This window comes from Sapajus apella, unplaced genomic scaffold (genome assembly GCF_009761245.1).
Source record: "Sapajus apella isolate SASKATOON/1434 unplaced genomic scaffold, GSC_monkey_1.0 scaffold3, whole genome shotgun sequence".
NCBI lineage: Eukaryota > Metazoa > Chordata > Mammalia > Primates > Cebidae > Sapajus > Sapajus apella.
This window is the reverse complement of record NW_022436943.1, coordinates 5,156,867-5,181,609: the sequence shown is the minus strand read 5'-3', so window position 1 is coordinate 5,181,609 and position 24,743 is coordinate 5,156,867.

Sequence of the window (24,743 nt, the reverse complement as noted above, 5' to 3'; positions counted from 1 at the left end):
AAGGTAATGTGACTAGGGGACAAGGCAATTCATTTCAATCTACCTTATTTTATCAACGATAACTAGAACTGAGAGTGACCCAAAATATCAAGAAAAGCTGTCATGGAAAAGGTTAGTTCAGCTCATTCTATGCCAAATCAAACCACAGCATCACACCTACTCTGAGACAAAGCTGTGAGGACTAGCTTTTGCATAGTTGCGAACTGTTTCAAAGTGCATTCCTTTCTGTAACACTCTCTGGGAATGTGATTTGGACCGAGAAGCAGTTTTGAAGAGTTTGGATCTGTATGTAAAGAAAGGGCCAAAATGAAGGTTCGAGTAACAGCTTTCGCCTGACAGCCAGTGGAGGGGTTTACTTGGGTAAATGGTTTTCTAATTGACAGTTTTAGGCCCTGGCAACTGCAATTGAAGTAGAGCCCAAATCCTTTGGAGGGACTGTAACTCTAAAAGCTGTGTTAATGTGATAGATTAAATGTTGCAAAGCTGTGGCAGGCCGGCAGCAGACTCCGGTGCTGGGGATTGCCTTTTCCTGGTTTCACAACTGTTTATTTTGATTGCTTTAAGTGTTGCAAAGCTCCATCGCCTTTCTTTCACATTTCTAGCCCACCTCTACCCATATTGCTGGTTCATTGCAGCTTCTATCCAAGTTTCAATTCCTCACAAAGCCTCTGTTAATCATGAGGTCAAAGATTTTGGGTGGTAAAGTTTGGTTACCCTGAAAATCCATATGGTCTAGAATTCTCCGTTTTCAATGCATTTGTGGGACTTTTTCACACGTTTCTACCATAGTACTCAGCTTCTACTGTATCTAAAACAACTTCAAAAATCTCAGGGCCTTGTGGGTTATAGGTCAGCTATGGTTTGGCTAATTTATTCTGGGCTCAGCTGAGAGGCTGTGCTTTAGGGTGTAGGACTGGGTTGGCTCCAGGCTTTAGGTTGGATTCAGGTATGCTCCATATGGCCTCCATCCTACTGGGCCCAGCAGCTACCTGGGGCCTGTCCTCATGGGAAATTGAAGAAGCTCAAGAGGGAAAACCAACCACATATTTCAGGGCCCTGCGCATGTCATTTCCTTTAACATCCCATTGGCCACAGCAAGTCACATGGCCAAACCGAAAGTAAAGGGCAGGGAAACACACTCCTTCTCTAGAGGGAAGAAGGAAAGTCACATGATCAAGGGTGCAGATGTACAATTCTAACATAGGGATGTGTGAAGAGTTGGAAACCAGTGAGCCAAGCTATTACAGCCCTCTTCTTCAAGTCCTGGTCCCAGTGTTGTCCTGGATAACAATGAAAAGAGAAGACATAGAGAATACCCCTATGGGTATTATGTTCATTGCTTCACCTTCTGCTCCATTTGTTCTTAAATTTGGAGTTTTCTTGGGTCTTACTAGTCTTTATGTACTGATGAAGTTACAAAAATCATGACAACTCTAACTTCACTAGTTGTGCTCCTACTGGTATAATGTAAGACACACTTCAAAAACTTCCCCAATTAAATCTGGGACTCCCTATGAGTATCCAACATGATCTCACTAAGACGGCCTTTATGTCCTTCTGCCCTGACACCCCCTTGCAGATGCTGTTACTGTTGTCAATGTCTGTGAATTGTCCAAGAGAGGGAGCCTCATCAGCACCAATGTTATCAGGGCCCCTGTGACAGCTTCCCAGTGCTCTCAAAACCTAAACCTCGGCATTTCAAACAGGTAGTGCATTCTCTGTAAGTTCCACTCTGTGACAAAGAAACAGAACTACGTGTTTCCCTCCAATGCCCTCATCTTCTTTGTCACGTTCTGAAGAAAGCTTGCTTATTGTCCTTACGCCAAACCAAGTGTAAACTAAGTGTAGCAGATGCTGTCAGTCCCCACCTCTCATGTTCCTTACATATTTCACTCTTCTCCAGATAACTTCCACCTACCAATATCTGCATCTCTGTGGTTGGAAGATTTTTTTCCCCCAGAATTGGGAAAGGTGACTCTTGCATGTGCAGTAGACCAGAGGTACCAGAGAATCCACAAAAAATTCTCAGCAAATGTTTCTTCTATGAATAATGTGCCCACCAAGCACTTCACACAGACCAGGACTCCCTTGAGGAAATCATTTCACTTCCAAGGGCTTCAGGGTGGCAGTGCAAAATTGAAGTGTTGAACTAGAGGGACCCTAAGGTCCCTTCCATTCTCAAACATTCTTTGGATCTATATATTCAGGCTACGCTTTCCAGGGAGGTACTGTGAGATCTTTTCTAGGATATTCTTGAGCCAAACTCCTAAATGGTGTTAAGAGTGGGAAAGTTGTTCAGCAGAAACAAAGTTTCCTGTCAGGTCTTCACAGGAAAGAATCAATATAAGAAAGATGTAATATTTAGAAATAAAGTGTGCTCTTAGCACACTATGAATTGAAGGAGGGAGTAAAAAGCAGAGAAAAAAGTGGTCTGGTAGCAATTATTGTGAATGCCAATTATGAATTTGTCCCAAACTCTAATCATTGGTCAGAATCATGAAGAGGGAGAAGAAAACTCACTTAACTTGACAAATAATCGTTCAGTGCCTAGTATTAGCCACATGCTATGCCAGGCACTGAGGACACACTATTAAGCAAATAGACATTCTCTGACCTCTTAAAGCTTGCTGTCATCTCAAATCTCACAGTTTTACTGAGTTCATTTAGCTCACATCACTCCTAGTTCCATCCTTCCTGATTCATGCAAAATGAATTCATTGTAGTCTGCATTTCCATAATTTATCATTTTACCTTATGATCTGTTTGGGGTTTAATGCCAAGTTCTTAATATTGCCTAAACATCACTTGAGAATGAGAGGAGAGGCCAGTCTCCCAAAAACACACTGGGGAGTGTGGCAGAGTCGTATTAAGAGGAGGAGGCTGAGTACAGTTATGTCCCAGAGGGAGTTCCCAGGTCTGTTGCTCTGCTGTAAACAGCAGTTGTTCAAAGCAAGTCAGAGAAATGTGGAAACAGCAATGCCCATCTCCATGGTTAGCCACTTTCCTTTGCAATGTAAAGAAATAATTAACAAGAAATTGAGCTAGGGTCCTCAGAGCTGCTTTGAGAAATTCTGAAGACAAGGCAAACCAGCAGGGAAGGCAAGGAATGAGCAGGGTACAGGAGAAAGATTAAAATATCAAAAAGGAAATCAGTAAATTTGAAACCTCAGACCTGGAAACAATTAGAGGTCAGCTGGCAACTGTCAAGAATCAATATAAGAAAGATGTAATTTTTAATAACTCAGAAATAAAGTGTGCTGTTAGCACACTAGGAATTGAAGGAGGGAGTGAAAAGCAGAGAGAGAAAAATGTGGTCTGGTAGCAATTACTGCAAATGCCAGGGGCAGCTTTAAGGAGTCACTCTCACCTTCTCAATGCACCAGCCTGAGTTGTGTTTCTGCCTCGATACAGTGCCCACCAGCCTGGCATCCCCAGGGCACAGTTGGCATTTCTGCTACTCAGCTAGTTTAAAACACAGTATGTCCAGGGTTTCTCTACATGCCGTCAGTCCAAACATGGATGTTTCTGCCACTCTCTTCTCCAAAAAAGCTAGTGTCATGGAAAAGTTCTTTTGTAATTAAAGAGCCCTTGAGTCGCCTATTCATTCATTTATGTGCTAAATTGATATTTTTAAATATTGAAAGCTTACAGGGGCAACTCAAAAGTAGCTTACGCAAAGACTTTCACACTTGGCAAGTTTTTGTAGATTTAACTAAGATAGGAATGTGCAGCCAAAGTGAAAAACATTTTTTCAAAAGACTTTGGGATAAGCACAACTTGAAGATGACTGGAGATGAACACTTCTCCAAAGAAAGAATGAAAACTATAGTGTGGCGCTTCCTTAAGGACCTAGAAATAGAAATTCCATTTGACCCAGCAATCCCATTACTGGGTATATATCCAAAGGATTATAAATCGTTCTACTATAAGGACACATGCACACGAATGTTCATTGCAGCACTGTTTACAATAGCAAAGACCTGGAACCAACCCAAATGCCCATCGATGACAGACTGGACAGGGAAAATGTGGCACATATACACCATGGAATATTATGCAGCCATCAAAAACGATGAGTTTGTGTCCTTTGTAGGGACATGGATGAACCTGGAAACCATCATTCTCAGCAAACTGACACAAGAGCAGAAAATCAAACACCGCATGTTCTCACTCATAGGCAGGTGTTGAACAATGAGAACACATGGACACAGGGAGGGGAGCACTACACACTGGGGTCTGTTGGGGGGAAAGGGGGAAGGGACAGTGTGGGGTGGGGAGTTGGGGAGAGAGAGCATGGGGAGAAATGCCAGATATAGGTGAAGGGTAGGAAGGCAGCAAATCACACGGCCATGTGTGTACCTATGCAACAATCTTGCATGTTCTTCACATGTACCCCAAAACCTAAAATGCAATTAAAAAAAAAAAAAAAGACCATGACCTGCAAACAGACAGGAGGATCCCTGAAAAGGTTAGACTGCCATTTTCCAACCTATGTTCTATGGAATCTTAATTCTCAATTATTTTAATAGCCATTGTAGAAAACAAATGAACAAAATGGGTCCCAATACCAAATAAGTTCACAAAATGCTAGGTTACCGAACGTTAAACAGACTCCTTTAGTGTAGCAGTTTTCAGATCCTTTCGCTGATCTGAATGGGAATTTAAATGGGATTGTGAACCGCAGAGTCTGTATGTGGGGTGGAATTTACTATTGTACCATTGTAAAGTTAAATCACCAATAAGACCATTTTCCTGTTGACAGTTTCACCAAATTCAGGTACTGGTTGGCCTAGGCTTTCTCTTTAACTTGGCAGGTACCAGTATCTTAAGTACATTGAAATTCAAATGGATTATTATTAGAATAGCCATCACGGAAAACACCTCTGGCACCTTTTTCAAATATTATTTCTTCTAATAAGATCTCTGGGATAAAAGAGAACTCTAATGTTGCTTGCTTCTGAATGCCTCTGATCAGTGAGTTTTACCCAATTCAGGATCCCAGATGAGCATCAGGCAAGCCTTAATGCCAGTCTCATTTGACCTTGGAGTACAAGTAATTGTTCCCTGCTTTGTTTCCCTGGACCTGAAAGTTATTAGAGCTGAAAGGAGCCTGAGAGATTGCCTGTCCCAGAAACTTCAATGTATAGCCAAGGAAACTGAGGCCGGCAGATGGGAAGCAACTGGCATAAAAGCCACACATCCACTTTTTCTAGAAATCAAGCCTTGCAAAGCCCACCCAGATGACTACACTCTGCTCCCTCTCCCGGCACTTCTGAGGCATAAAAAGCTTCACATTTCCTTCAACCTCATATCCCGTTTGGCTCTTCAAGAGTCTAAAGTAATTCCAATGAGCCTCCCTATGCCCTGTCACAGACTGGAGCACATTAAGGGCAGGAAATTAGACAGGGGTGTGTTTGTAGATCCGGTGCTGATTACTCTTCCACTCAGATTGTGCATCCACCAATACGGAATGGATTTATCTCTAATTTATTAAAGGTCGGTCAGCATGGATTGATAAAGGAAAGGCTATGTCTGATACATTTGCCTAAATTGAATTCTAGGGCCACATTACCAAAACAACAGACATAATTTATCTGGATTTCAGAAAAGCATTTAGTGCTGTACCATATAACAGATGCATTTGCTAAGGCAAAGCATTGTGTGACGGTTAAGTGTCAGGTGGCAATTCTGGAAACAGGTTTAAAATGGCCCAGAACCCAACACTGGGTGCACCGACAGGAGACACTTAAGAGTACAGACAGAGAGGTCAGTCTGGGGGTCATTATTTCAAAGTCCTTGACCCTAATTATAATTTAATTTCCACAATGGTCATATCTCTTGAGAGCAAAATTGGGATGAAGTGGACAGTTTTAAAAGGAACAGATTGAAAACAAGTTCTGGATTTCTTTTTTCAATCAGACTGGCTTAGGGATGAATGAGTTATTCTTCCACCAAATGAACACAAATAAACAAAAGGGAAAAGACGCCAAAGACTTCTGTCCCACAAAGAAATGCACTGAACTCTGAACGGATGGCCATGGCAGTCAGTGGGTTTCACTAATACTCCAAACTCGCAGAGTCTGAATGGATACCTTGAGAGAGAGAGAGATGGCATTTGGTGTTCCTGAGCTATAAATAGGCTCAAATAATTATATAACTGTGAGTCATTAATATTCCTGCTACGGTCTCAGAAGGCACGAGCTCCTAACTCTGGTTTGAATTTACTTCTTCTTAAAGTCAAGATTTATGCATTAGCTTTACATCTTTATGCAGGCAATGTGGAATGGATTTCTCTCTAATTCATTAAAGGTTAGTCAGCATGGATTGATAAAGGAAAACCCATGTCTGATATATTTGCTTAAATTGAATATTTCCTCTGGGCTACTGCAAAGGTGACCTGAGGTGACTGAAATCAAGAATTCGCCCAGGCTGTGTTAAACTGAGATCTATGCCTAGTGTCCTCACCAACTCCTTAGCAACCCAAAACAAAGCAATAGCCAAATGCAGCCTCATTGTCTACTTGGGAAGAAGCTGTGGTATTTGGGCTACTCAATGACTAGTTTCCAGATCTGCCTGCAAGGTTGAAGCTAAGGATGTCCACAGGACTGAGCACCTGCCTTGAGCATGTGTATTCTTGCACACATTGTTCTGTCTCCATGCCTCACTCTCCCACTCCACCCTGTGAAAGCTAGCCAGACACCACAGCCATCTCTGGCTGATGCTTACTTCCCTCTGGGATGCTCTTCTTGTTTGCTACTACTAAAGGTGTGATGGCCAGTTTTATCTGTCAACTGGAAGGGTGTTTTTGGATGAGATTGACATTTAAAGTGGTGAACTTTGAGCAAGCAGATTGCCTTCCATAATTTGGGTGGGCTCCATCCAATCCATTGGAGGCTTAAATAGAACAAAAAGACAAGCCTCTCTGAAGCAAGAGAGAATTCTCTAGAAGACTGCCTTCAGACTCCATCTACACCATTAGTTCTCCTGGGTCTTCAGGCTGCCTGTCCACACTAAAGATTTGGATATACAAGTCTCCATAATCGTATGTACCAATTGCTTATAATCCTGGATATACATATATATACACACACACATACACATATACACTGTATCTATGAAAACAAATGGATATACATGTATATATATACATATATATATATACACACACATACACACACACACACACACACACAATATGTGTGTGAGTGTATATACATCATGTTGGTCCTGTTTCTCTGGAGAACCCTGACTAATATGCAGAGATATCAATAATTATACTTCTATTAAGATTTTGGTAACCTCTAACTTCAGGTAAGCTCTCAGTGTCCACTTCAATGCTCTGTTTTTAGGAAACTCTTTGGATCTGCAGTTTTAAAAAAGAAGTCACGGAACAGTAATGCTGCAGGATTGTAGTAGCAGGAATTAGATTGAATATCTATTCTAAGAATCCAGAATTCCAAAATTGTTATCCTGACTCCTAGAGTCGGAAGCTGCTCCTCTTTTAGCATTTAAGACATAAGCTCTTTGCATGTCCATTCCAGCTTTTTTAAGAAAATCAGCTTTTGGTGGAAAATTGTGGCATTTCCTGGAGAGTGGCCTGGAAGGCTTTGAGTGCCAGTACCTTGAATCTCCTTTCTAACAATCTCCTTGAACCATCACCCAGGGCACCATCCCTTCATCCTTAGGAGCCACAGGCAGTTCACGTCTCCTTGTTTTGGCCAAAAGCCTTAATTCCAGTATCCCAAAGCCATTTCTCCCATGGTATCTAGTGTCGAGAACATCCCCAGGGAGAGGATCCTAAACCCAAGATGAGGAGTGGGACTACATCAATCCAATTCCAGGATCGTCATTGAGAACTAAGGGGGAAGCTAGCCCAGAGAAAAGGGAGAGGATACAATTTTCGAATATATTGGAATTATTATTGATGTCAATTATACTGTCAGTTCATTTCTGAAACAAGGCGAAGAAGAGCAGAACAAGCTGAGCTGGAATGAAGACAAGAATGCCTTTCCACATCTGCCCAGTGACATAGAAACCCCAGGCACCCCAAGAGACCCAGGCAGAAGCAGAGCAGGCAGAACCTCATGCTCCTGTCAAGCTATGAAGAGTGGGGAATGGCTGCATCCTGATGGCACTGGGGGAGGTCATGGCACTTCCACCCTTAGCTTAATTTTAAGCTCCTATGGTTTGTGTGTTGAGGACTCTTACAGCATATACGCCTTTCATTGGTTGAAAAAATAAAACGGATCACTTCATAAAAATGGATCCTCCTCCTTCAAAGATAAATGGGGGCAGAAAATGACAAACATATGTCTTTGTGAAAGTGGGGTTTCTGGACATCTGCACTGACAATCAAAAGGTGGTTTCAGGGTATATGAGGGGAAAATAATTAGTGAAGGCTTTCTTTCCTGCCAAGTCTTCCAAGTTATAGGTAAATTATTTTAAGTAATTTTGTTGTTTTAAAATCTGTAAGTAAAAGATACAAGGCTCTAAGAACATATATAAGTCCAAAGGATTTTTCAGCCAAATAACTCTCTCATCTCCTTCTTTTTTTTCAAACTTAGAGTAAAATTGAGCAATAACAGTATTTGACCATATCAGCTTCTCAGGCCTCCAGTGGTGCTCTGAAGCGTTTCCAAACTGTGGGCAAAGATTTGAGAAATGCTCCCTTAGGTCTACCATGCATGTCATCAAGACTTAGATTGGGTATACGAAAAGAGCTTTGTCCACAAACAAATCATCTAGTCATTCCTTTTCCCGTTCTAATGGTCCGCCTCCCACTTTTACACCCAAGATGATTTACAGCACTAACATCCATCACAGCATTCTCTTTCAAATACATTTGAAGCACAGAGACATAGATTTCTTCAATTCCTTAATAGAGATGATACAGAAAAGCAAGCTTCCCAGAATGTCTCATGAAAAAACATAGGACATAAAGACTGGAAACCATCCTGTGCTCTGTTCATTTACTGTATCATAATTACATAAATTATCTCTGGGGGCTGGAAAAACCAATTCTTATTTCTCCAGGACAATTTTCCAAATCAATATGTGGACAGATGGGACAGTTTCCCATGTAAGTGAGAAACTGGCCAGGAAAGTAATCAGTGCATGTCTGCAGGGCTGTCCAGGGCTCCTGGTCCAGGTACATGTGCACAGCCAACCTAAGTGGGACCTGGCCTACACACCTGTTAAATGAGCCATCAAGTGCCACTGTGCCCACTGCATTGACCATGAGACACAAGGCCAAGAAGATGAGTTCACACATCCAGGTGCATGTAAGCCATTTAGAAATGGAGCTGAGGACACTCAGTGCTGGGCTGTGTCCTCATCAGCCAAATGGATCTTTGGATAAGATCACCACCTGGCTTTCCTCCAGAGGACTGCCGAGTTGAGAATCTTGAGCCTGATTTACAATAGAGCCTCCTGAGCCCTGCCTACCACCCTGTATCTCACACAGCTATTCAACTGCAGAAAAAGAACAAGCATAGAGAAAGGTAAGGAGGAATTTTGAGGCTTCTTGTCTTCCAGTCCTCCTTGATGCAATCACAACTTTCAAGCTTTACATATGATGCTTGTTTTGACCTGAAAAATTCATGTTTTCTTGAGCTGCTAATAATCATTTTTTAAAATTTAACATGGGAGGCAAGGAAGAGAAGGCATTTACTACAATGATTCCGTGGAGGCATTTGGGTAAGGCTACAGTTGTAGGGCCATAAACTAGCTGCCCACTGCCATTTGAAACACTGCCAATTCACTTATCACTAACATGTTTCTTAAGAACAGAGCCTTTCCTCTCTCCTTCCCTGTCAGCTTGCCAAAAGCTTTATATTGTCACAGCCAGTGACAAAATGGGATGGGATAGAAGTGTGCATTAATTGTATTCTGAAGCCTGCCATAAATTCGCTGCAGTGATTCTGGATGGGACGATTAAACAGCATTTAAGGACATTTTCCAAAAAATTACTTGAGGATAAAACAGTGGTTTGTGTAGGACAGAAATAAGATGTCACAGGATCACTTTGAGTTATGTGTGTTGCTTGCCAGATCACTGCTCTTCAGAGGAAGGAGTAAAGTTTTCATTCCATACAACTCTCCACAGAAACATACTCAATATCCTGCCCATAGTGTCCATTCACTGAATAATGCCATTGCCTGGTGGGCCATACCATGAATGAGGCTACTTTGATATCAGGCTTTGAAGAAAGAAGTGACCAGTATTTAACAAAGAAGAGATTGATAATATGTGAGAAAATTACAAATGTGGGAACCAAGGGTTAAAGAAACTTAGGATGGCCATGCAATTTATTGTCCAGACTGAGATATCTTTGAGAGATAAAGGAAGCACTATAAACATTAGACCAGGACAGCAAACATAAACTAGAACTATCTTGTCCAATTAGGTATAGGCACCCTCAGCATAATGTTCTTTAGCAAAGGAACTGAAACACTGCAAAGAAAGTGTATCTACTAATAGCATGAATTAATGACAAGGCCAGGAAGAGGTACTGTGTTAGAACTTTAGAGCTGCTATAACAAAATGCCACAGACTTGGTGGTTTAAACAACAGAAATGTATTTTCTCACAGTTCTGCAGGCAAGAGGTCCAAGATCATGGTGTTGGCAGGGTTGGTTTCTTCTGAGGCCTCTCTCCTTGGATTGCAGGTAACAATCTTCAGCATGTGTCTTCACATGGCTTTCTCTCTGGATATGCCTGTGTCTTGATATCCTCTTTTTATAAGGACATTTGTAATATTGGATTAGGGCCCACCCTAATCAACCCTCCATTTGACTTAATTACCTCTTTGCACTTTATCTTGGCCAAAAGTCCCAGAAGCGATTAATTGCCTCTTTAAAGGCCCTATCTCCAAATACAGTCACATTCTGGGGTACTGGGGGTTGGGATATCAACATGTGGATTTGGAGGGAACACAACTCAGCCCATAACAGGTACTGATTCCAACAAAGACCACAGTTTTGTAAAAGCAGTTTGTGCATCCAAAAATAGCTGGGCCCTTAAAAACAAACAAACAAATAAACAAAAAAGATCAAGGATTCCCCGATTCTGAGATTCTCAGAATCGTGACCAGATAGAGGTCACTGGAGGCTGTGGTCACATGCCAGCACAGCAGATGGAGCCATGTTTAAATATTTAACTGAGATATTACAAGTCCTGACAAATTGGTAGGAATATCAGCCACTGAACTAGAGAAGGGTGTAGGAGGGCTCCTGCTGTGTCTAGAGTTGACCCCCAGTTGCAGGATAATGAAGAAGACCTGCTGGCCGAACGCTGGAAGAATTAGGGCATCAGGGGTTACTCTGGGGATTAAGGAAATAGCAATTTACTAACCATACAGAAATCCATATTTTAGCAAATAGTGCAAAAGAGTTAAGTCTTACCAGTTCCTAGGTGTACAGTTTTGTCTGATAACACCACTCTTTAGGCTTTAGTTTTCTAGTTTGTGTGAAAGCTACATGTCTACTAGGCTCAGGTACTTGACGTTCAAGGTATGGTCATTGCCATGTTAACAGTTTTTCCTTAAGTTTAATGACTGGCACAAAAGCCCCACCTTCCAAGGGTACCAATTTCCTTTCACTTTCTTTTTCTACTTCCTTTTCTGTCACTCAGGAATTATCTAGAAGGGTAATAGAGGTCTCTTTCACATAATCAGCCAATACTGTTAGCTTGATATGACGAAGTTACCTTTTGAAAGTAACCAGTGGACATTTTGAGGAGGATTTTCAACCTCACTCAAGAGACCAGATCTACTTACATGAACGATCAAAATCTTTAGTAAGCAACAAACTGTAAATTAACACTTTTTTGTGTACTTGAACTGTGCTCAATTCCCTGGATTTTTTCCTCCTGTGATCTGGGCATTGGATTTTCCAAATTCAAAAAGAGGAAGCAAGTGACAGACAATACACAGAGCATAGTATTAAAGGCTAGCTGAACTGATGGAGCTATAGTAAAACTTCAGCAACCCACAGCTTGGAAGCAGCCCACCTAGAAAATATTTTCATCATTTCAAGTTGTATCATCCAGCAAATAATGATAGACTGTTCACCGTTTCTGCCATAATCTAAAATAGTAAGAAATGGGCATAAGGAAGTATTCCTGCAGCACCAGAATTCCTGAATGAAATAGCAGAATTTTGTGCTTTTACAATGCTTAAAATCAAAACAGAGATTCTTCTCTGGAGACAGCAGGATGAAAGATGATTTTTAAATGTTCGATCCAGTTTTGTATGATGAGGATTAAAGTACTGAAGACAGGAAAAGCCAAAAATTATGTGTGAGGCTTTGTAGGCAAGGAAGAGGTATCAGTCCTTTAAAAAAACAAACAAAAAAAGTCTGATTTTCTTTCCTGGATATATTGTAAAACCATTTGCAGAGGAATTTGGGGGAAACCCTGGAACAAGAGATCATTTTATGTAGTAAATAATTCCAGCCAAAAACCAGACATGTATCTCACCCCTGCCTGATGGAGGAATTGGGAAACCCACCAAGCAAAAAGAGGATTATGTTGTATTGGAGCTAAATCTCAGAAGAAAATATTGCTGGGTGGATCTTCATACTTTTGTTTCTAATACAGACGATGGAAAAAGGAGGGAGATAATGACCACCAACAGTAGATAGAAAAATGTAACTAAATATGGCAGCTCCAAGAAGATAGATGGGAGGGGGAATCCCAAAGCGCTCAGACTCACTTTAGAATTTACAGGTGATGATTCCCTTTGATTCATGGTTGCCTTTCTTAAGGGCAAAAGAACTTAGTTGGCTAAAGATGGGATACAAACAGAAAGAAAGGCTACTCCAGCTGGGAAAACAAAAGATGTTTGGGATGATGTTGATGAAAGCTTTTTTAAAGTGAGAGGTACAGAGAGAGTGTAAGAGGAAAGCAGCTGGAGTTTTTCCAGGTCGGCTAATGACGCATGGAGCTGCTGACACAGCAGTTCATCCAGCCAGTGCAAGAGAGAGCTGCCTTGGGGACCTACCCTTGCTCTCAGGGCTGGACCCCAAGAGCCCAGGGTGGGGAGGCTTCACCACTTGGTTTATAAGACTTTTTTTTCTTGAGCTCTAATTTAAATGCTCACCATTGGGACACACTTAACTAAAACTCAGCTTAATTTTCCCCTTTTCGGAATTTGTTCCCCTTAGCAGGTATTTAGTTTCTAAGATCAGGAATCAGCAGGGGAGAGGACGTTCATCTGGGTTATAAAATAAAATGAAACGCCTCCACTTTTTCATCCTTAGTTACTCAAATGCCTGGTGCTTTGCTCATGAGGCTGAGAAAAATCCAAACTAGATGTAAAATGTTCACCTACTTGGTGATCATTTACTCTTCCCAGGGATGAAGGGAACTGTGGGCCTTGGTAATTATGTCTGCTGAGTTGTGAGGCTGTGCCTATGTAGTTGGAAATGTAAAATATTGTGCATGATGAAATGTTGCATTTTAAACTCTCTTTCTTCATGCTGTTTCTCCAGTTGAGACAAGATACATTCAATACAATGCTAACATATATGTTGTTCTTCAAATTTATGACTACAAATTGCAGATCCCATTTAACTGTCTCCCCATGATCAGTAAGTGATCTCTAACCCCTCCTTACGTAATTTCAGAGGGGGGAACTTACTGCCTCTGAAAGTCACTCACTCCATCTTCAGAATTTAGTATAGAATAGACTCTAAGTTTGACAAAGGTTCTTTCCAGATGACAGCAATAAGATTGATGTGTTCATGTCTGAGGCCTGTGCTCACCTGAACCCACACTGCAGAAACTGCCTTCCTATTTATAATTCACATCTACAGCCAAGCTCTTCCCATGCTATCAGTTTTTATGGAGGAACAATTCAGATGCATTTGTGTTTGGCCTCATTTTGGTGATAATGCTTTACCTCTAGCACACTGGATTCAGTTTAGACCTTAGGAAGAATTTCCTCATACATTTCCAAGGTTTCTACACGTTGGAACAGTTACTATGGGGAGGGGTAGAGTGTGAAAAATGTCCTCTAAATACCTTTCAACATTGGAATTCAACCAATCCTAATTTCTCCGTGACAGTGCTGCATATGGCCATGCCTGAAACAAAGGAATGTACTAGCTACCTTTTCCTTGATTACATCAGATACCTCTCAAATAGCAACAGGATGGTCCTAGAGATTAGTCCATCTCAGGGGTCAGCAAAATATGGCCTATGGCCAAATATATTGTATTGCCTGTTTTTGTAAAGCCTTGCGAGCTAAGAATGGTTCTTACATTTGTTAATGGTTGAAAAACGATCAAAGGAAGACATTTTTTGTGATGTGAAAATTACATGAAATTCGAATTTTTAAATACATAAGTAAAATATAGTTTCATTGGACAACATCCATTTATGTGTTGTCTGTGGCTGATTTCACATTGCAAGAACAGAGTAAGCAATGGTAACAGAGGTTGTATGGCCAACAAAACCTAAAATATTTTATCTAACCCTTAAAAGAAAAATTTGCTAATTTCTGATATATATCCTCCCCAAGTCTTCCTGATCATAGTGCCTTAAATTCAATTATAGTCTTTTTCAGTTCATTGTTTATAAATCTTTCTATATAATGCTTGGCACATACCCAATTCTTAACAATGCTTAATGAATAAATATAACCAATAATTTTATTATAAGACAAACAGAATAATAGACACTCTGAAGATGAAAAACCAGTGTGACTTCTTGTTAGAAACAGAAAAGCACTGTGCCTATTGATCAAAAGTATTTCTTGATCAATAGGCACAGTTTACACTAAAATGCCTTCCATTTTCTCTGTATGAGATCTGAAACTCAATGGCCTATGCACTGGTTCTAGATCCTGGCTTGTAATTACAAAGCAAAATCCTCTAATGTCAATAACAAGACCAGCCTCTATACCTTTTAAGTGCAATCTTCTTGATTATAAGCAGCCACTGACCAAAGACATCAATTAGAGAGGGAGATTTCTTAAACCCTGGGGCAAGAGTTTAGTTAAAAACAACTTGGGAAGTGGTTTAACTCTTTGGCTATCACCCACCTTCAGCACATAACATTCAAAGCAGATCCATTATTTCTTACAGCAGGGAAGAAAATAACTACTCTGTGTTTCTATTTGGGTGGCTCCTCTCTTCTAAACACCCTCACCCCATTTAAAGCCAGGTATAAGGAAAATGGATGGGAGAGGAAGGGGGCTCCAGCAGGTGTTCCTGTGGATCCCCTTTAATGTTCATTACAGTGCAATGCAGAGGAAGTACAGGTGGGAGATAGATCTGTTTGCTTGTCCCTGTCTTGTTACTGTATTTCAAAATATCTGGCCCTAGTTTTAGAGCATCTGGGGGCTTCAAACCCTTTGGAAGATCATAGACATAAATCCAAGCTATACTTATCCCAAGGGACTGCTATCATCCACCATATCTCAGAAAGAGCCAGGAATTCCTGTACTGAAGCCAGTCAGCTGGGAAGTAGAATGGCAAGGAGAAACCTAGAGAAATTTCAGAAAGAGAACCAAGAAATGGCTCACCCCCACCCACCCCAAGTGGAATGAAGCCTGTAATTTACATGCATTTTTCAAGGGTGTAGAATGAAAAATTGGAGCAATCAGGTATAAACTAGAGCAATGTGACACTCCTGTACACATTTATACACTCACTCACTCATTCTTTCTGCTGCATTTTCTTTGAAGCCTTTTGGATTTCTTTTTTTTTTTTTTTTTTTTTTTTTTTTTTTTTTTTTAGTTAGACCAAGTCACTGTCGCTCATTCTCAAAATTCCTCACACTTGGCTTCCTTTCAACCTGTTTGAAATGCAGTAAATATATATGTATATGGTAATGATTTGCTCTTACTGGCACACTTCAGCCTCTAGAGAGAGCTCAAGCCTCCAAGTCCTGAAGAGGAAGAGTTCTGTTGTGATGTATGAGTTAACAAACAAATCAGACTAAGGTATCAGTGGTGGGGCATTTGGTAGGAGAAGCAAGAAGGCTCAGAGCTCTCCCTGTTCCTGGAGAACGCATCAGAGGCTCCTCCTTTCAAGATCCCCTTTGTCCTCTTAGCTTTCTTAGAGAAACCCTTTTTGAAAAATTGCTTCACTTTTTTCTTTCTGCCCATGTAGCTTTTATGGTCATCTAAACAAAATAAATCCTCCCAGCTCAAATGTGGTCTAAACTAGCTAATGAAGAAAGGGGATCAGATAGGCATTTTATACATACACACAAAAATCCAATTAGTAATATGTGATGAGACAAATATCGAGATAGCAGAGTTCTGAGACTCAACACCCAATAGTAAAAAGGTTGAGAAAATTTTTTACTTGTCAGTTGAAGGTCCAAAACCTCCTGTCTGCTCTTAAAAGGAAGGTTTCTTTCTCTTTGGGAGCAAGGCTAAATTGACCTACTTGATGAGGTACAGTCCCGGGGAGAAGCAGGAATGAAGGCAAGGAGAAGAGTGGCTGGAGGGGAGGCCCTGGAGCAGCTGCAGGTATAAGAAAAATGGATGGGAGAGGAAGGGGGCTCCAGCAGGTGTTCCTGTGGATCCCCTTTAATGTTCATTCCAGCGCAAAGACCAGACTCCCTTTTTCATTTACTCTTGGCTTTAAATTCATTTCTGGACACAATGTTTTGAAACTGAACTACATGGGTCACCAGGTTAATATGAACTTTCCAATTTATGATTATTTCTTTTGATTGTATGTAATTTTAACAGTTTAACCTTTTGCATATATTCAAATATTTTAAATTATCTTATTGCTTTAATCTGACATAATTATGTCTCTTTTAACAAAATAAGTGTATTTTCTACTATTTGGGGGGATGAAAATTTTTGCAATTAGTTTATTTTGTGTGGCTATATGATTTATCTCAACTTGGTATTGTTATGCAAAGGTATTTATTATGGATCTCCACATATTCTAAGGGAAAACTAATAAAAGAGTAACAAAATGTAGCAGTTCTACTCCCTAGCCTCTGACGCTAAAGTGCTGTGTTATCTTGGACAAGTCTCTTTGGTTTGATAGACATCAGTTTATGCATCTCTAAAACAAGTGAATTGGACTAAGGTCTTTTCCAGAATTAGTGTTTGATGATTCTCTGAACAAATAATGACCCCTATGTCAGGATAAGAGAGGTGCCCCCTGAGCACCCATCTGCAGCATGGCCATCCAGGCCTTCGGCTCTTGCTTTTCGCACTTCCCAGCTACCTTACAAATGTCCATGGCCATGCAGCCCTGCTGAAAGCCAAGGGCCCTGCATATTTACTTCATTTAAGAAGGCTGCACAGGATATGCCTGGCTGACATAAATGGTGCCTAATGGGCTGTAAATGACTTTTGACCACTTGACCTTGGTCATGTTGATATGACCCCCATCAGGTCCCCTCCACTGTGGGACCACGAGGATGCCCACGCACTACTTCGTAAATGAAAACGGTATTTCCCTTAATTGGGGAGAGGAAACAGGGTAATGTGGAGCAGCAGCAAGTCATGCATTTCATGAACGCGCAGCCTGATTGGATGCCACAGTAAATCACCCACAGCTCGGCCCTGTCAATTTTTCTGAGCCACGGCTTTGAATTACTTGCCTAAGCTTCCATTTAGCCTCACTCTAATCCCACCCTCACCCTCACCCTCACCCAGCAGCATCTCCTGTCATGCTTGCATGCTCCTCTGCTACATTTTGCTCCTACTTTCTAGTTAAAGCAATTTTTCCTGTCATCCCATACACAACATTTTCTTTCTTCAAGATCTTTGTTCAGTACTCAGATTCCCTGAAAAGGTTTTCCTGTGTAATGTTAATGACAGCAACAGTTACAACTACTCTATTACTGCCCCCATTATCACCACCACCACCATGGACTGAGCCCCTGCTATGTGGCCAGCACTATATTACATATTTTATAAACCTCTTATCTCACAGCCAGCCTGCCTGAGTCTGAATCTTATCTCTGTCACTTTCTAGCTTGTGTGACCTTGTTTAGGTCATTCAAGTTCTCAATGACTCAATTACCTTATCTGGAAATTGGGAATATCTATAGTACTTATTTGATAGGAATTATATGAGGATTAAATGTCTTAATCTTCTTGGCAGCTATAACAACTGTAACAGCGTGGCTTATAAACAACAGAAATTTATTTCTTACAGTTTGAGAAGATTAGAATTCCACTGTCAAGGTGCCAGCAGACTCGGCATCGAATGAGGGCCTGCCTGTTCCTCATGGACAGTGCCTTATCTGGCTGCATGATGACATGGTGGAAGAGGCTGACAAGCTCCCTCAGACCTCTTTAAGCACACTAGTTCCATTCATGAGGGCTTTACCTCGTGGTCTAATCACCTCCCAAAGGCCCTACCTCCTAATACTATTACCTTGAAGGTTAGTATTTCAATGTATGAATTTTAGGGGAATACAAGCATTCGGACTATAGCAAATGGAAGTATTTACAATAATACCTGGCATATAGTAAATTTCCAATAAATTTTAAGTAAAAATGATGTTGATGGTGTCTTCATCATACAGATGAGAAAACTGAGCTTCAAAGGGATTATTTACCCAAAGGTTCAAGTTATCTGCTGCTGCATAATTACCTATTCAAAATTTTAGTTGCTTTAAATAACAATAATCCTATTCTAGTTCATGGTTTTCTGTGTCAGGAATTTGGGCTGAACTCAGCTAGTCAGTTCTTCTGCTCCACCTGACATTGACTAGGGTCACAGCTTGTGGCTGGGTTGGAAGGTCCAATATGACTTTAATTACATACCTGGCACCTTTGTAGAGGTGTCTGCAGGCTGAGATCAGCTGGGCCCCTATCCATCTCCATGGAACTGCAGGCCCCTCCTATGTAATCTCCGCATCATGATAGCTAAACTTTTTATAAGGCAACTCAGAGCTGCAAGAGACCATGTTGAAGCTGCCAGCTGAATTAAAGTCTAGGCATGAACTGGAATAAAGTAACTTCTATTGGTCAAAGCAGTCAGTGTCCAGCCCATATTCAAGAGGAGGGATGTAGATATTACCTCTTGTTGGGAGGAGCATCGAAGAACTTGTAGCCACCTCTAATCTAGTACACTGAAATCTCATACTTAGCAAATGAAGTTAAATCAGATATTAAGAGAATTAAGCATAATATATAGCACCTATTGGGCATCCCAAACCAATAGCTATTAAAAAAATGGAAACCTTTTTCTCTCTGGCTGCAAATTCTGTGCGCTCAGACTATGCTCTTCTCATGTCGTGGAGATAACATCCCCAATTAATGCACAGCCTGGGTTCAGTGGGCTTTTATGAAGGGCTGCCATGGACATGTCTTATTTCCTAACTTAGGCTCAAATTTTCATGAGACAGGCATCTAACTTTATTTTTGTTTGAATCCCTCAGAGTACCTAAAACAATGCAGTGCATTCAATAATAATTTGATTAAATCATTTAATAAATTTTATTAGTCACAAAACACTAAAAATAAATATTTAGTAAGAGTGTTGTTTTTAGGCCTGTTTTCCATTCATTCACTCCTTCAACAAAATCTAAGCAGATTAAAAATGCATATTGTATTTATGGAGTTTGTGTTCATACATACAGAAAATGTTAGAGCTGAGAGGGAATACCAGGATCATCGTGTTCGACACTCTCATTTTGCATAGAGAGAAATCCTGGTCCACAGGGCATAACTGACTGTCTTAGCTGGAAGTTTGCTACATCAGGGCAGAAAGTCAGGTTTTATGACAGGCCACTATTTTTTCCACTAGGTCATCTGACTCTTCCTAATACATAGTAGGTACTCCAATCTTGTTCTCAAGATGTACTGTATGTTTAGGTTAACAGTATATAAGAGTTATAATATTAAATTTAGGTTGGAAATATTAAAATGACTGTATAATTTTATATCTTTAAAAAATGCATATTTTTAGTGCTGTCCCCTGAAAAGACTCTAAAGCAATGATGGCCCAGTAGCAATGAGCATCCTTGGTAGCCAATTAAATGTCCCATAATAGCATTTCCAACAAAGAGAAACAAGAGAGCTTCAAAGAAACACATAACTCCTAGTTTGTGGCATCATTTTGTGCCAGAAAGCAAGAAAACTGTCAAAGACTAGCTGGGTCCTGTCAAAAGGACAATGTGAAGGGATTTCCACTAACAATAGAATTAACAAAAAATGACAACTGCAATGAATTTTACATTACAAGCTCATGGAATATAACATTTATTTAATAAAGGAAAACGTTTTTCTCTCTGACTGCAAGTCCTGTGCATTCTGCCTATTTTCATTTCATGCCATGAAGGTAACATCCCTGATTAATGCACAGCCTGGGTTAATATAAAATTCCATGAGCTTGGAATGCTACTTTACACAAAGAACAGAAAACACCTAATTGGTCATTATTCCAATTGCTAGAATATCAAATATTTGCTCTGAAACCTTATGAAGGAAAGAATTAAGCATTTATTTTGCCTTTTCTGTATAAGTTTTGCCTTTTCTGTATAAGCTATATTTTAGAGTTGCCAAATAGAATGTCAAGTAATGTTCTTCTTTACAGAGGAATTCCAGCCAATAAAGAATAATGGAATTAGAGAATTGCACTTGTACCACTACTAATGAAATCATGGTTCCAGGCAGATTCCCACTGGGTGTTAAAACCATTAGGTGAAACTTGATAATGGAAGGATCAGGCTGAGTCAGCATTACTAAAAATAATACACATTATAATGAGCTGCAGTAAGAAATATGCAGCACTACCTGTGCAATATTATTGCTTAAAAAGTTAAAACTGAATCCAGTAAAGCCTTTACATCTAACTATTGATTTAGAGGAAATTCAGGAGATAGAGGAATCAAATTAAGCAACCAGAAGTAATGAGCCAATTACAGAATATAGGAGTGTCAACAGGACAAGTAGCCTGGTTTCGCCAACAAATCAACTAGAAAAAAAAAAGGTGAGAAAGAAATTGTTCTAGAAGAATTGTATATCATGCGTGGACTTTGAATCCTGATTCAAACAAACTAGTTAGAGAAGAAAAAAAAAAAACTTTAAACAATTGCAGAAATTTGAATATGAGAAAACTATTACGTGATATTGAAGAATTGGTGTCAGTTTTATTACAGCATAGTGGTGATAAAAAGTAAGTACATTATCCGTTATAACTGTACGTCAATGTGAACCAATTCTCTGAATAATTCCTTTGGATTTTTCTCTTGCATCCATCAGTACCTTTCCAGCACCACAATCTTGACCCCAGTAGCCCTTTAAATAGTGCCTTTATTGACCTCATTTAATTCCTCCTTTAAACCAAACATATCTAAGAATAAATTTGACTTCAAATTGATCATAGTGACTTGAATGGATACAGGTTTATTTTTCTTATAGAAAAAGTTCAGAGGTAGGCAGTTGCCAGCTTTGATTTAACAGACAATGAATGTTAGAACTGACATCTCTGTTTTGATCTCTTGAACTTTCCTATGTAATAGCAAAACAGCTACAACCCTAGAGCCATCACATCCATGCTCAGGTTGGAAATATGAATAGGGGTGTGACCAGCTGCATCTGTAAACCTCTGTCAAAACAAAAACATTTCTAGGAATTTCCCCACTAGATTTCCCATTATTTCTCTTTGGTCAGATCTGAGGGGAGGGTGGGAATGTAAGTCAGGATTGTCATGCCTGTGTTAGACTTTCATAATCCAAGGCCTGGAGATAGGAAATGAGGTGGCTCTGAACAAAACTGGAATTTGCTTAGTAATAAAGAAAGGAAACTGACTATTTGGGTAAGTAACACATATACAGTAATTATCTAGACATGTCTTTCTAAAATATCAATGTCATCAGTTTTTCATTCTCACTCCTGTTCAAAAGTTTTCAGTGGTCTTTGCCTGAAGCAATCTTCTCCAGAGGGCTCCTTGGCATGCTGTTCTTGGAAGCAAGGCTGGATTATCTACTGCCACAGCTGGTTGTCCAACATGCCAAGAACAGAAACTAATGCTGCTCCTCGAAATGGTAATATCACTTAAGGAGATTCAGCAGTCACTTGGTGACGAGTTGATTATATCAAAATCCTTGCATCTTCAAAGGGGAAACAAATGTTTTAGCTCAACAGAGAGGGACATGTGTTCTAGACGTGGGTTTGCCTTCCCTGCCACACTGCCTTAGCCAGAACCATTCCTTGGGGGTTCTGATCTATTGGCAGGATATCCCTCATAATACTGCCTCAGAACAAGGTGCCTGCTTAAAATAAAGGAGGGATGACAGTGGGTATATGACAGTGGGTCCTCCTGACCCCACTACATATGGCACCATCCAGAAGCTATCAGCATTGGAATGGCCTCCTGAAGAGGCAGCTAAGGCTTCTGCTTAAAGATGACCCTGCAATGATGGGGTGCCAGTCTTTAGGATGTGTTATATATCTTAAACCAATTGCCATCATACGGTGCCCTGTTTCCGGAAGGAAGAATATGCAGATCTGAGAACCAAGACATGGAAGGGGTAGCCCCACTGACAATCAGTCCTAGGGACCTACATGAGGAATCTGTGCTTCCCATAACCATAACTTTAGGTCATGTGGGTCTAGAAGTCCCAAGTTCTGGAGAGAGAGACTCAATCAGGCAATACAGGAAGAGTTGCACTGAACTTACAGCCAAGGCTGCTGTCTGATTCCTTTGGGCTGTTTCTGCCAGTAGACCAGCAGGTGCAGAAGGGAATGACGATACCTGCTTGAATAATTAAACCTGCTTATCATGAGGAGGTAGGACTGCAGTGACCTAATGGAGATGGGAAGAAATATGTTGGGCACTCATGGTCAACTGGGTCACTCAGGCTTTCACTAGAAATTGTCAAGTAGAGCAAATGAGGCCTAATAAGAAAATGATACGGAGAAATTCACACCTACCCCACCCCATACAAACCACTTAGACTAGCAGAAGTTTGGCCAAGAGATAAGGAGAATGTAGAAGGAATGGACTCATGACAGTCAGCTACAGCCTCAGGACCAACTGTAGCAGCCACTAACCATGAATCTTAAGCTTTGCTGTAAAATGTGACAACCAAAGCTGAAAGAAATTGTGCCAGGATGAAGGGAACTTAGTGTGAAAGGCAAGGAGATCTGAACAGGACCGGGGCGAAATGCAGTCAGAGTCCCACCAAATCCTTTTTACCAGACTGATGTTCCCATCCCCAGCTGCTGTGTGTGTTGGCTGCTTCCTGCTCATGGCACCTCTTTTCTCCAGAAAATTGCCTTACCATGAAGTAATACATCCCCCTTCCTCAGGGGCTGGGGAACCACAGCCAGTGATGGGGAATAAACAGACATCGGGATAAAGCCTGGCCCCTTTTCCTCAGAGTGGGGCAACTCTGTGGTGCTGTTTGTGATCCAGAGCTCCTTTTGAGGCCAGGCTGAAACTGCACTCCATTTGAACCTACTTCCTTGGCTGGCTTCATGCCCTTCTCTTCGCCTGCTCACCTCACTCTGTCTCTTGAGAACATTTTGTCCAACATTCATCTTCTCAAGATTCCCCCTTTGGGGCTCTGTTTTTAGCAAACCTGATCTAAGATACTGCCTGTTTGGGGCTAAATTGTGTTCCCCAAAAAGATATGTCCAAGTGCCAACGCCTGGTAGTCATTCAGGTGAACTTATTTGGAAATAGGGTCCTTTTTAATGTAATCAAGTTAAAATGAGGCCACATTGGCTTGGGATAGCTCCTAATCCAACAACTTATGTCCTTACAGGAGGAAGAACACAGACAGACCCACATAGAGGGAAGACTATCATGTTTCAATGGGAGCTGAGATTAGAGTTGTGCTGCCATAAACGGGACCATTGTGGATTGCCAGCAACCACCAGAAGCTAGGGAGAAGCAAGGATGCATTCTTCCCTAGAACCGTCAGAGAGAGCATGGCCCTACCAACATGTGGATATTGGATTTCTAACTTCCCAGTTTTAAGCCACTCATTTAAGATACTTTTGTTGTGGCAGCCATGGGAGCCAAATATATTGTCATTGGAGGCCCAACTTAAATTTCATTTCCTCTGTGAAGCTCTCTCCCTGTTGAGTCCTGCACTGCTGACACCAGAATCTCCACCATAGCACCAGTAGCACACATTTTCCCCTCCATTCACTGCCTCTTACCACTTGCAGCCTGGTAGTACATCTTCACTGTTTGTAGGTGCTAGACTACAAGCTCTTGGAGAACAAAGACCAGAGAAGATACTTATGCCACTTTCCCAGTTTAAAGAGTCTCTTTAGTTTGTATTATCTTTGTGATAGAAAACTATAAAGATATTTTATTGTGCATTCCTATTTTAGCAAACACTCCCCATGAATAAGAGATAGAAAAAAAAGTTGAGAATCGTTCAAAATAAACAGTTCTTCTGTCTATATGAAAGGTTTCATTTCATTTTTGTGTGTTGGACCACTTTGGCTGGTAAGGAGGAAGGTGTGTTAGAGCACTGACTGACATAGCTAGGGAAATGGACTTTTTAAAAAATGTGGGCTGGTAAAAGTATTGAAAAATGCATGGAATATTCTTAAAAGTTGGTCAAACCAATATGATACACCAATTCCACTACCACATATATATCTAAGAAAAATGAAAACATGTCCACAAAAAGCCTTGTTTATGAATGTTTGCAGTAACATTATTCATAGTAGCCAAAAAGTAGAAAGAACCCAAACGTCTACCAATTAATGAATGGATGAATAATTTATAAAATGGAACATTATTCAGTAATAAAAAGAATAAAGCACTGATATATGCAACAACATGAGGA